Here is an 11,330-nt window from a genome sequence, read left to right as displayed (position 1 = left end):
CCTACCATCTTAATCGCCATCATGCTCTGTCAACATACAGTGAAATGTTTGACAGTTATAAATGCACGTGTATCCAGAGCAGGAAACGCTGACTTTTCACCATTGTGGCTTGTTTGAGAGATTTCTGAAGACTTTTAACTCTCTTGGGAATTAAAATACAGCGTTGTGGAATGGTCCTGTTGGACCCAGTTCAAGATTTGTTGTCTGGATGACAGCAATGGCATGGTCTCGATCCCAGGGGAATTAGGAGCTTCCCTCTCTTTAGCTAAGTCCTCCCTGAATCCTGAGCTTGATCACAGAGGTGATCTGGTTGGCAGATCTGGTTGGTCTGCAGGATCATTAGAGTTTTATTGACCTTGTAGTGCCTTTGATAGCAGGAAAGCAGACTGTCCCTACTGAAAATCTGATTTAGAGGGACGCCTGGTGGCTCAGTCAGTTAAGGGTCTGCCTTTGGCTCCAGTCATGATCTCAGGATCCTGGGATGGGGTCCAGCATTGGGCTCCTTGCTCAGTGGGGAGCCTGCTTCTCCTTCTGCCTGCTGCTCCCCCTGCTTGTGCTCACACACTCTCTCTCTCTCTCTCTCTCTCTCTCTCTCTCTCACACACACACACACACACACAAATAAATAGATAAAATCTTAAAAAAAAAAAAACGAAAGAAAGAAAATCTGATTTAGAGAAAGTGATCCATGTGCATGATTTTCTAAGTGAGCTAAAGCCCATTTATTAAAATAGCTTCTCTGCCTCCTCTCCTATCTGCCCCCTTCTGTTCAGATAACACAACCTAAGTCCTCAAATGAGGGTTTGGCTATGCTGCCTTCTCTCTGATGACTCATGATAAACCACGATATCACACCGTAACACACTTATATTTTCCCTATAGAATTTTAATATTATACATTTTCAAAAGACCAGAATTCTGAAAATAAATTCTTTAGATCCTCCTTTTCTCTGGCTCTCATGGGAATAAATGCTTCTCAGTCACTGTCACAGGACCCACTTTGGAGACCCTGGGTGAATGTGACAATTGTCTGTTCCATTTTCGCTCGGCCTCCTGATAAAGCAGGGATGGCCATTGTCCAAGGTCAGGTGACACTTTCCCACACCTGTCACCCTGCCACCAGATCTTCATGACTGCAATTCCCAAAATCGAGAGCCAAATATCTACATCATGATTAAACAACAGCAGGATGAAACAGATCATTAAAGTGACGGGAGCTTTGGGGCGCCTGGGTGGCTCAGTGGGTTAAGCCACTGCCTTCGGCTCAGGTCATGATCTCAGAGTCCTGGGATCGAGCCCCACATCGGGCTCTCTGCTCAGCAGGGAGCCTGCTTCCTCCTCTCTCTGCCTGCCTCTCTGCCTGCTTGTGATCTCTGTCTGTCAAATAAATAAATGAAATCTTTAAAAAAAAAAAAAATAACTGTTTAAAAAAAAAAAGTGACGGTAGCTTAAAGGGAAATGACAATGAAAACAAGCGGGACTCTGGAGGGAGGAGGTGGAGAGAGAAATGAAACCACACACAAAGGATCAAACTTGTTCATTTCAGAGGTGAGAGGCTCATGGTCAAAGTATCAAAGCCATAAGATTCAGGTAAAATGGAAGAGCCATGAACTAGTCGAGAAACCAAAAACTGCTTCAGACATTTCACTATAAACAAAATAAGACACTAAGACCAGAAGCTTACAGAGCAGACTAGGTGAAATAAACAAATTGAAATAAACAACTTTGTAAAAGGAAAAGACAGAGGTGAAACCATCCATCCTGGCTGTGTTCCTTCCCAGGGCTGAGCTCTGCAACGAATTTGGGATTCCTCCTTGTACCAGGATATCAGCACAATCAGCCACCACAAAACAACCTTACGGACAGAACTATAGAGGTGGCCTGTTTTTCTTTTTCTTTTCTCCTTTTTTAAAGATTTTATTTATTTATTAGAGAGGGAGAACACGAGCAGGGAGGGAGGGTGGAGAGAGAGAGAGAAGCAGACTCCCCGCTGCGCAGGGACCCCCCCCCCACCAATGCAGGACTCTATCCCAGAACCCTGAGATTATGACTTGAGCTGAAGGCAGATGCTTAGCTGACTAAACCACCCAGTACTTCTAGTCCACTTAAAAAAAAAAAATTATAGAGTTGTCAAACTGTGTGTCCATCAGACAGACAATTTCCCCAAATGTTATTTAAAATTTAAAAACCAGGACACCAGGGTGGCATAGATGGCTGAGCCTCTGCCTTCAGTTAGGTCATGATGCTGGGGTCCTGGGATCAAGCCCCACATTGGGCTCCTTGCTCAGCCGGGAACCTGCTTCTCTCTCTGCCTGATGCTCCCCTTGCTTGTGTGCACTCTCTCTGACAAATAGATAAATAAATAACATCTTTAAAAAATAATACTAAAAAAAAAGAAATTAAAAAATCCATCCATAAGGGATAACACAGGAGATGTGCCAAGAAGCACCCAGGACCGTAGTATTAGCCCGTTTGAAAATGAACTTCACAGTGAGAAGGCTGGGCCTCCAGTGGGTGCTAAAGACTTACCCCCTCTCCTTCCACCACTGGTTGGGGCCACTTCCTCTCCTCACCCCTGCACCACTCTCCCGAGCAGTGCCCACCACGATGGGGGAACAATCTCCATGGGCAGAGAGGAGGTGAGGGGTCAGCCCCTCCCCACACAGTTGCCAAAGTAATGTTATTCCATGAGGTTTTTTGTTGTCCTTCTCCTGGCAACAGCCATGAACATGAATGTCTGAAGTTCAACACTGCCTAATGTCTTCACAGTTTGTAGGTTGAGGAACACAGAGAAGCGCACCATGAGCAAACATCTCTCCATGGCCTCTCAGAACTTACTCCCTTGGTATGGTCCGGGCTGCTTCTTCACACAAGCTCAGCCCATTAGTGCACGTGGTTTCTTGACACAGTTTCCCCTTCTTTCTCCCAGTCCTTGTGGAAATGGCTGCTTCTTGTCATTGTCATCTCAGTGCACATGTCCTACTCCCATGAGCATCTCCTCTAAGCATCTTACCTGAGGTGGCATCACCTGTGCCACCGCCACCCCTGTCGAATGTCCTCTGTGGTGTTCCTCGTGTTACCACTGAGGTTTTCCTCACTGGTTTCATCACGATTTCCCGCCTTCTCTGGCCAGAATGCAAGCTCCACAGAGCAGAGACCCCCCAGAGTCCTAGTCTCTAAAACATTGCCTGGCACATGGAGGTTGCCACTGGGTGTTTGCTAATTGAAGGAACCGTTTTTGAACTCTTTGAGGACCGGGGCTCAAAACCAGATGAGATCATGATTTCACGGCAGGCAGGCCGGGGCAAGAAGAGAAGCTTTGTGGGCTGTGAGCACCTGTGTGAGGGAGTGGGGGGCAGCTTCTTCCCACCTTCTGCTCGCTGAGTCCACCATGCTTGCCTGGAGGCTGAGTGCTGGCAGCTGTGGGGGCTCAAACAAGGACACAGGATGACGTATGGGCTCAGCTCCAGCCCAGGGCTGTTGGACTCATGGTGATGGAAAGGCTCCATCCACCAGCATTGGTACAGCGATGCCGTTACTGATTTGGAGAATATTTGCAATCTACTTTCAGGGTGCATTGGGATCATCATGAATGCATTGATATAAGGGCTCTAAAAAAAATCATGGTAGATCCTGGGATTAGGTTATATTCACGTAACTCTCCTTAATTCTCCCTGGCCTGGCTGAGTGATGAAAGACATGTGTTTAGCGTGGTAACCACAAGCACGAGTCACTGCAAGACCTAATTATTTCACAACAACAAAGGGCTCCGGTGGGGAGCTGTGTTGGGGGGAAAAGCAGGGAAGATTTCCTTGTCAATGTGAGTGAAAACAAAAGTCTTTTTATGAACTCTCAGGTGGGCAGAAACATATCTTAACTTCGACTGTTTGCTTCTCAAGTTTTCCCGTTAAGCAAGATTTTGGTATATGAAAGATTTGTTCCCAAATGAAAAAAAAAAAAAAAGTCCTTTTTTAAAGATTTCCCTAAGACAGGACATTGTATAGCATTTTTCTGAGGACAAGGGTTTACCGTTCTTCACCAGAATGAGGATTTGGCATCACCGCTCGATGTTTAGGACTGCTCAGGAATGATAAGTCCCGGGAACCAGCTTTTCCATTCCCAGGTGAGGTGTGCGAGGGGCTCACTGCCCAAGCCCCTGGTCACACATCCCCCTCCCACACCTGAAGGCTGAGGACCATCCTGCTGTTAGTGTTTAAAATCCTTCTGAAGGTCAAATACGTGCAAGTCGACACGCTTCCAGGCCTCCACTCTTCACCCTATGATTTGGCTTCAGTGGCCCAAACATTACCCAAAAACCTGTCCACAGGGCCGTCGATCTTTGATCGACTGGGATGCCAGGAAAAGAGACTTGGTTTTGAAAGGCTGATATTCTGAGATGTCTGCGGCGGTGAGCACCCCCTGTGCGGCCATCTGTTCAGTCTGAGCTCCTGCTCTTTTTCCTTCCTAGACAAGGTGAACTTGCCAAGTGCAAAGAGGAGCTCTTAAAATATCTTTCAATGGACATGTGACCTCCAGGACGTCCATGGCCGTAGCCATTCCGGCGCCCTGGGAAGGGGCGGGCATACAACATGGGGAGGTAGTGAGGCATGCTTATTTTAAACTAATGCATGTTTGCCGGAGAATATCTGGCAAATGAAATCAAATGACTCATCGTAATCACATTAACCAGGGAAGGTCTTCACATACTTTGACGCGCTTTTGTAGGAACCTGGGTGTTTGCCTTTTCCAATATGTACTGCCCTTCCCCACCCCCACGGCTGGCCTGGTCATCTTCATTGGAAATGAATATAGCCACCCCAGATTTCATCTGATGAGTTTTCGTAGAGTATGGCGTTCTCCTCCAACCCTCTACTTTTAACCTGACTTTTTATATGTAAAGCTGGTGTCTTGTAGACAGCCTGGAGACGAGTCTAGTTTTATCATCCAATCTGACTTCATTGCTATATTTAGACCATTCACATCCCAAGTGATTATTGATACGGTTAGATCCCTACCTGCCACATGGGTAGCTGTTTTCTACTTGCTGGTCTTCTTTCTTCCACTCCCTTTTGTCTCCCATCCTGACCTTGGGCTTCTCTAAGCATTCTCTAAGCATTGTCCCTCCTTAGAGGGACAATGCGACCGGTGGCTCTGTCCCGTCATCCACGGTTCACACCTCACGGGCACCTGTGCGTGTGGGGAGGGAGGCATTCTGTGATAGTGGGATAAAATCTTAATCTCTGGTGGGCCTTTGAACTTCCCAGGAACCACTCCCCTGGGGACCCCCTCTCCCATCTTGCACCCCTTCCCCGGCTGAAGTATCTTCAGTCTATGTCCCTGAAACCAGGAGCCCTCCTGCCTTTGTTGTCTCTGCCCCTTGGACATGGGATAAGAAAGTTAAGAACACTTGTGTGAGAGGGATCCATTTCCCCTACCTGAGATGTTCCAGAGGCTCTGACAAGGTCTTTTCCCTGGGGAGTAGACCTCTGCTGTGCAAAAGGGTCTGGGAATATTTTATAATGATTACTCTTCCCTTCTGCCTGCCAGAGCCAAGAAGGGGTCTTTCTCAGACCTTCACCTTGAGAACCCACAGAAGCCCCTGCAGATAAAACCCATGGACATGTGCAAGCCCCGAAGACCAGAGCTTCCAGGAGCTTCTCTCTCAGTGTAGGACACACTCAACCTCCAGTAGCCCGACACAATTCCCACTTAAGTGTCCCGCCAGTGGACAGCTCCAGCAGTTCCTGCTCTAGGAGAGCTGATTTGGGACTTGGCCCCCCAAATTCTCCTTTTTCTCCAGATTTGGGTGAGGCCATTTGCCCTGTGCCCTCGGTTCTCAGAACGGTCCAAGAACAGTCATCCCTTTTCCGTTTGTCCAGGTTTTCCCTTCTCTAAGGACAGGAACGATGATTTATTTCCAAGTCCTCGTCAAGAACTGACTCCCCAAGTTCCCAGATAAGCCATGCTTACTTTTTGTCAAACCTTCTTCTCCTTTGACTTATTTATCTCTGGATGAGACTACAGATGTTAGGAAGAACATAGTGACTGAAGGGGGAGAACCAGGTGCTGCCCCGAGGGCTTTATGTAGATGTTCTTTTTTATATTTCGTGATCCCTGACCACTCCCCTTTTACTTCCCCTTTAGCTTCAAGACATGTGCCCAAAATCATGTGGTTAGAATTTAGAATGGAATTAGCAGAGGCTTAATAAAACCCAAGAGCCAGACTTCAGACGCTGCCTTCTTTCCTGCACAGTTATGAATGGGCAGATGGATGGACAGATGGATACAGAATTGATGACATAGATGGATAAATATATCCAAGAGGAGAGAGATTATATTCAGATCTATGGATAGATTTATAAATGAATATGACATTTTATGCGTTTTCACAAATGAAAACAAATCCTTGATCAAGGGTAATTCTCAAGTTGTTAAAATTGCAATTCTCATAAACATAAAGAGAAGCACACGGGAGAGCTGGTTTGAACTCACAGATGAAGGAACAGGAATAATGGACCTGCTTCAAAGGGTCTGTGTAGGCATGAGACACGAAGTCCGTAAAGAAAAGAATGCAGGATCAGACCTGGCGATTTAGGTGTGTGACCCGTTAACCTTCCTGCAGGGCAATTATCTGTAACTTGCAGGGCAACCTTGCCTCCCGGGTCTGTCTTTCTATCTTCAGGCACCCCAGCCTTGATCAATTGTTATTCAGACCAGCGTGTTCCCCGAGAGTCAGATGACCTTCAGACACGCTCATTAGAAAATCATTTAGCCTGAAACTAAAAGGTAATGAGATCATCTTTTCTGACTTATTTCTGAGTGTTGATAATTTTTCCTGAGTATCAGTGACTATGATTTTAATGGCCTTTGTAATGGTGTATAACAGGGGCGTTAACCAACAACAGAACCGTTTTGGAGACTGCTCGCACAGGGCAGGGTCTCAGACCCTCTGGAACCTGGCACACTTCCTCTTCCTGCAGCCAGAGAAGAGGGTATGGCCCTTGTCTTTGCACTGCAAGGGGCTCTGGTCAGGGGACTAACTTGGATGGAGGCTCTCTCTGCTCCTTATTGGAATTCACCAGGGAGCGACAAAACCCAAAATTGTCCCTCCATCGTATACAGGATGCAGGCTTCCAGAAACCTCCCGCCTCCAGCTGCAGCAGGCAGGGTTCACTCCTCGCCTCTCCAGACTGCAAAGAGCACAAGAGCACAGGGCATCCCAGACCCTCCTCCTTCAGCGGCTGGGGATTCCTGTGGCAGAAACGCTGCTTTCCCTTCTGAGTCTTTTCTAGAAGCATAAAGAGGACGTTTCCCCCCAGGCCCTGGCTCTGGAGCTCTGCAGTGGTCTTCAGTCTTCCCTCAACCCCCTCAGAGGGGATGTGCTAGTCCAATGGTTCATTTCACTGGGGGGGGTTGTCCAATGAGAGACCCGTTCCTCTTGCACGCTCCTGTGCTTTAAGGGCTGGCTGGGGCTTTCTTTTCACCCCTGAGCAGACCACCAAGGCCCGCCCCAGGGAAATCCCAGCCTCTGTTCCCTGTGTCAAGGTTCTTCCTGCAATCTAAGTGGGATGCTGGGGCTTGGCTCAGGGGGCCAGTGTTCAAGGACGAGGAGTCAAACCTTCCATCCTGCACCTGGACAAAGGTGCTTTTTTTTTTTTTTTTTAAACATATAATGTATTATTTGCCCCAGGGGTACAAGTCTGAATCTTCAGTCTTACACAGTCACAGCACTTACCATAGCACATACCCTCTCCAATGTCCATCACTCAGCCACTCTATCCCTACCCCCCCACCCCCCAGCAAACCTCAGTTTGTTTCCTCAGATTAAGAGTCTCTTACGGTTTGTCTCGCTCTCTGGTTTTGTCTTGTTTCATTTTTCCCTCCCTTCCCTTACAATCTTGTCTTGTTTCTCAAATTCCTCATATCAGAGAGATCATATGATAATTTTCTTTCTCTGATTGACTTATTTTGCTCAGCATAATACACTCTGGTTCCATCCATGTCATTGCAAATGGCAAGATTTCATGCTTTTTAATGGCTGCATAGTATTCCCCCCCCTCTCTGTGTGTGTGTGTGTGTGTGTGTGTGTGTGTGTGTGTGTGTATGTGTATCACATCTTCCTTATCCATTCTTCTGTTGATGAACATATGGGCTCTTTCCATAGTTCGGCTATTGTGGACATTGCTGCTATAAACATTGGGGTGCAGGTGCCCCTTCAGATCACTACGTTTGTATCTTTAGGGTAAATACCCAGTAGGGCAATTGCTGGGTCGTAGGGTAGCTCTACTTTCAACTTTTTGAAAAACCACCATACTATTTTCCAGAGTGGCTGCTCCAGCTTGCATTCCCACCAACAGTGTAGGAGGATTCCCCTTGGAAAAAAGGTTTATAATAGGCTTGCTGGAATTTGCCCATTTCAGGCTCTGACCAGCAGCTAAAAAGCCATACTCGGATCCCAGCTGGTTCCCAGAGTCCATTCTCAGATGGCTGACATTTGGAGAAGAAGGGTGGTGAAGAAACAGTGCCCAAAACATCCCAAAAGTTTCCATGATTTTTCCGAACTCAGGGCCCCAAAGAGCAAGTCTGTCTGAGGGGAAGTAAAGTGGTGACTCTTGAGTCATTGGCTTGGCAAATCGTTTGCCACATAAGGTGGGGCCCCATCGTGACATCTTCTCTTACTCTTAGAGGGAAGATGGGACTTACAGAGCATAAACACTTGGACATGCATGAACTCAAACTTTGGATCCGCGGAGTCAGGTAAAATCAGAAAGGGCAGGGTGGCTGGGACGACCTCTAAGGTAACATAGCCCATGTGCAATGTGGCATATTGCCGCGGCTGTGGGCCCCCATGGCAGGTGTGGGTACACACTGATGTCCTGTCTTACTGAGGCCACATGCATCTCCCCAATCTTTATTCAAGCATCTCCCACCCACTGTCTAGAGTTGATATGGGAATCGAAACCTCTTTGAGGTCAGTACTGTCAACTTGTAACTTGTTCATAGGACATAAACTTGGAGATATTTTTTTTTAAAGAGTTTCTTCTTTCTTTTAACTTTTTTTTTTTTTTAAGAATTTACTTATTTATTTTTGAGAGAGAGAGAATGAGCAGGAAGGAGAGGCTGCGGGAGAAGCAGACTCCCCGTTGAACAGGGAGCCCAATGCCAGGCTTGATCTCAGGACCCTGGGATCATGATCTGAGCCGAAGGCAGGTGCTTAACCGACTGAGCCATTTAGGCATCCTTAATCTTGAAGGTCTTATGCACAACACACAGACAGGCTTCTCTGTCCCAGGGCGGAGACTGACTTCCTGACATCTTGCGTATACTTCTATCATGACCACGGAATTCATGAGAATGACCGTTGTGTCTCTAGGATAGGACATTGTAGTATCTTTCTCTGTTTCATGAAAATTTCTCTCTATCAAATGAACTTTGTCTCACCTTTCTCAAAAAAACCTGCCTCTAGAATGGACAGAGCCCTCGAGTTTTTGGGAGAAAGTCAAGGAGATAACCTTACCGGAATTTAGATGTGACTCAAGTTGGAGTTTCCTCCAAGGTAGATGCAGACCCTGCAAAGCCTTTTCTCCGTTGGAGTGGAGTTGGTGCTTCCCTGACTGAAGGTCTCGCTGGTGGCAAGGGGATGTCTAGAAAGAACCGCAGGTTCTCTGTTCTTTTGCAAACAGGAGCTGAACTGGTTTCCTTTCAAATAATCAAGGCTTTGGCTATGTGGTTAAGCCTTAGCCTGAGAGGACAGGTCTAGTCTTGACAGTAGCAAGAGGAACTTCGAAATGGATTCCTTCACAGTCAGGAAGCTCTCAGAGAAGAGGCCTTTTCCTGGCTCTTTCTAGCAAGCTCACTATTATTAAACCACACCTCTGAAGTTCCCCATGGAAAATAAATCTTGGAAGTAGCAGGAAAGACAGGAAATTCCTTCTAGGAAATCTTCCAACCACAGGATCGCCATCAGTTCCTCCTCTGTCAGCTTTCTTCTCCTCTGTGGAGGCCCAGCCCCAGGCTAGCTCCCTTGGCAGCACAGGAGGGACAAGCATTGTGAATGCTGGGCTCTTAGTCTCTCTTCGTTTTGCACATTGGGCTATAGAAAAGACCTTGATTGACCACCTGTGGTCACATGCCCTCTCTGCACCACTCAGTGAGGCCAGGAAAATGGTCTGCTTGTTGGTCATGCCTGGGTCATGTCACCTCTGTGATTGTTAAGAATGGGATTGGCACCATGATTCCTATGGCATGGGCTCTCCACAATGGGCTTCTTTTACCAATTGGATGGGGAGGGGAGCTGGAACACCCTTTCTGAAAAAAGATCTCACCAAACGTTAATGCCAGTAAATGCGAACAGATGTGACTTACAGTTTCTTCTGAGCACAGGCCTTCCTTAATCCCTTGTTCCTGTAAAGATGAACTCAATGCACTGAAATTGAGTTGACCCCATGGATGCTAGTGCAGAAATGTAACCCAGCTCAGCATTGGCTTCAAACCCTTCAACATTTTGGGGTTGTTACATTACAATGGATGGATGCCTTGGAGCTCCTCAGAATTCAAGGGGTATACATGGATATACGGATGGATATTTTAATTTAAGGAAATCAAGTCAAAAGCCCCTGAGGGCCCGGGGCACAAGGCTGCTTGGCGGCAGTGCGGACATTGATGGAAGGCCTGCTGGCATCCATTCTGGGGCCCCATCCTGGCCTTCCTTAAAGACAAGAGCCTCATGGCTAACTCCCCTGACGTGATGGATGTGCAGCGACAAACTGAGTTTGAACCTGCCGTCCAGACAGCTTGGGATTCATTAGCAGAATTTGGAGTTGAATTGGAAATGCTAATTTGGAGACATCCAAGCAGTTTGCTCTGGCTGGTATTTTTTGGGTTCCTCTGGAGGCTGTTGAGAAATGAGGGGCCAGAACGCGGACCGGTAAAGGACAGGAGTGGAGTTTATATGACCCCCTGAGACAGAGAGCATCAGCATTTCCTTCCCAGCATCTTTTCTTCCCTGGAGCTAAACACTCCCATTAACTGGAGGCTCCATTTTCAGGGTTAAATTGAATTGTAAAACTGTGATATTGTAATTTATAATAAGAAATAGGCATTTGATCTTTGTCCCTGCTGTCCCTGCTGTCCCTGGCACAGAACTCCTAAAATCCTTGGAATTTCCTAAGGGAAGAGGGGGATCAAAGTGTCTTTTGTTATGTTAAGGAGGTGGCTGGGGGGCACCTCCAGGGTGGGAACCAGTTGCCAGGAGAACCCTACCTCTAGGGGAGCAGGGAAGGGCTAGAGTTTGAGTTCTATCACCAATAGGCAATGATTTAATCAATCAC

This window comes from Mustela erminea, chromosome 8, assembly GCF_009829155.1.
Source record: "Mustela erminea isolate mMusErm1 chromosome 8, mMusErm1.Pri, whole genome shotgun sequence".
NCBI lineage: Eukaryota > Metazoa > Chordata > Mammalia > Carnivora > Mustelidae > Mustela > Mustela erminea.
The sequence above is the reverse complement of the archived record's forward strand: the minus strand, read 5'-3'. Positions refer to the sequence as shown.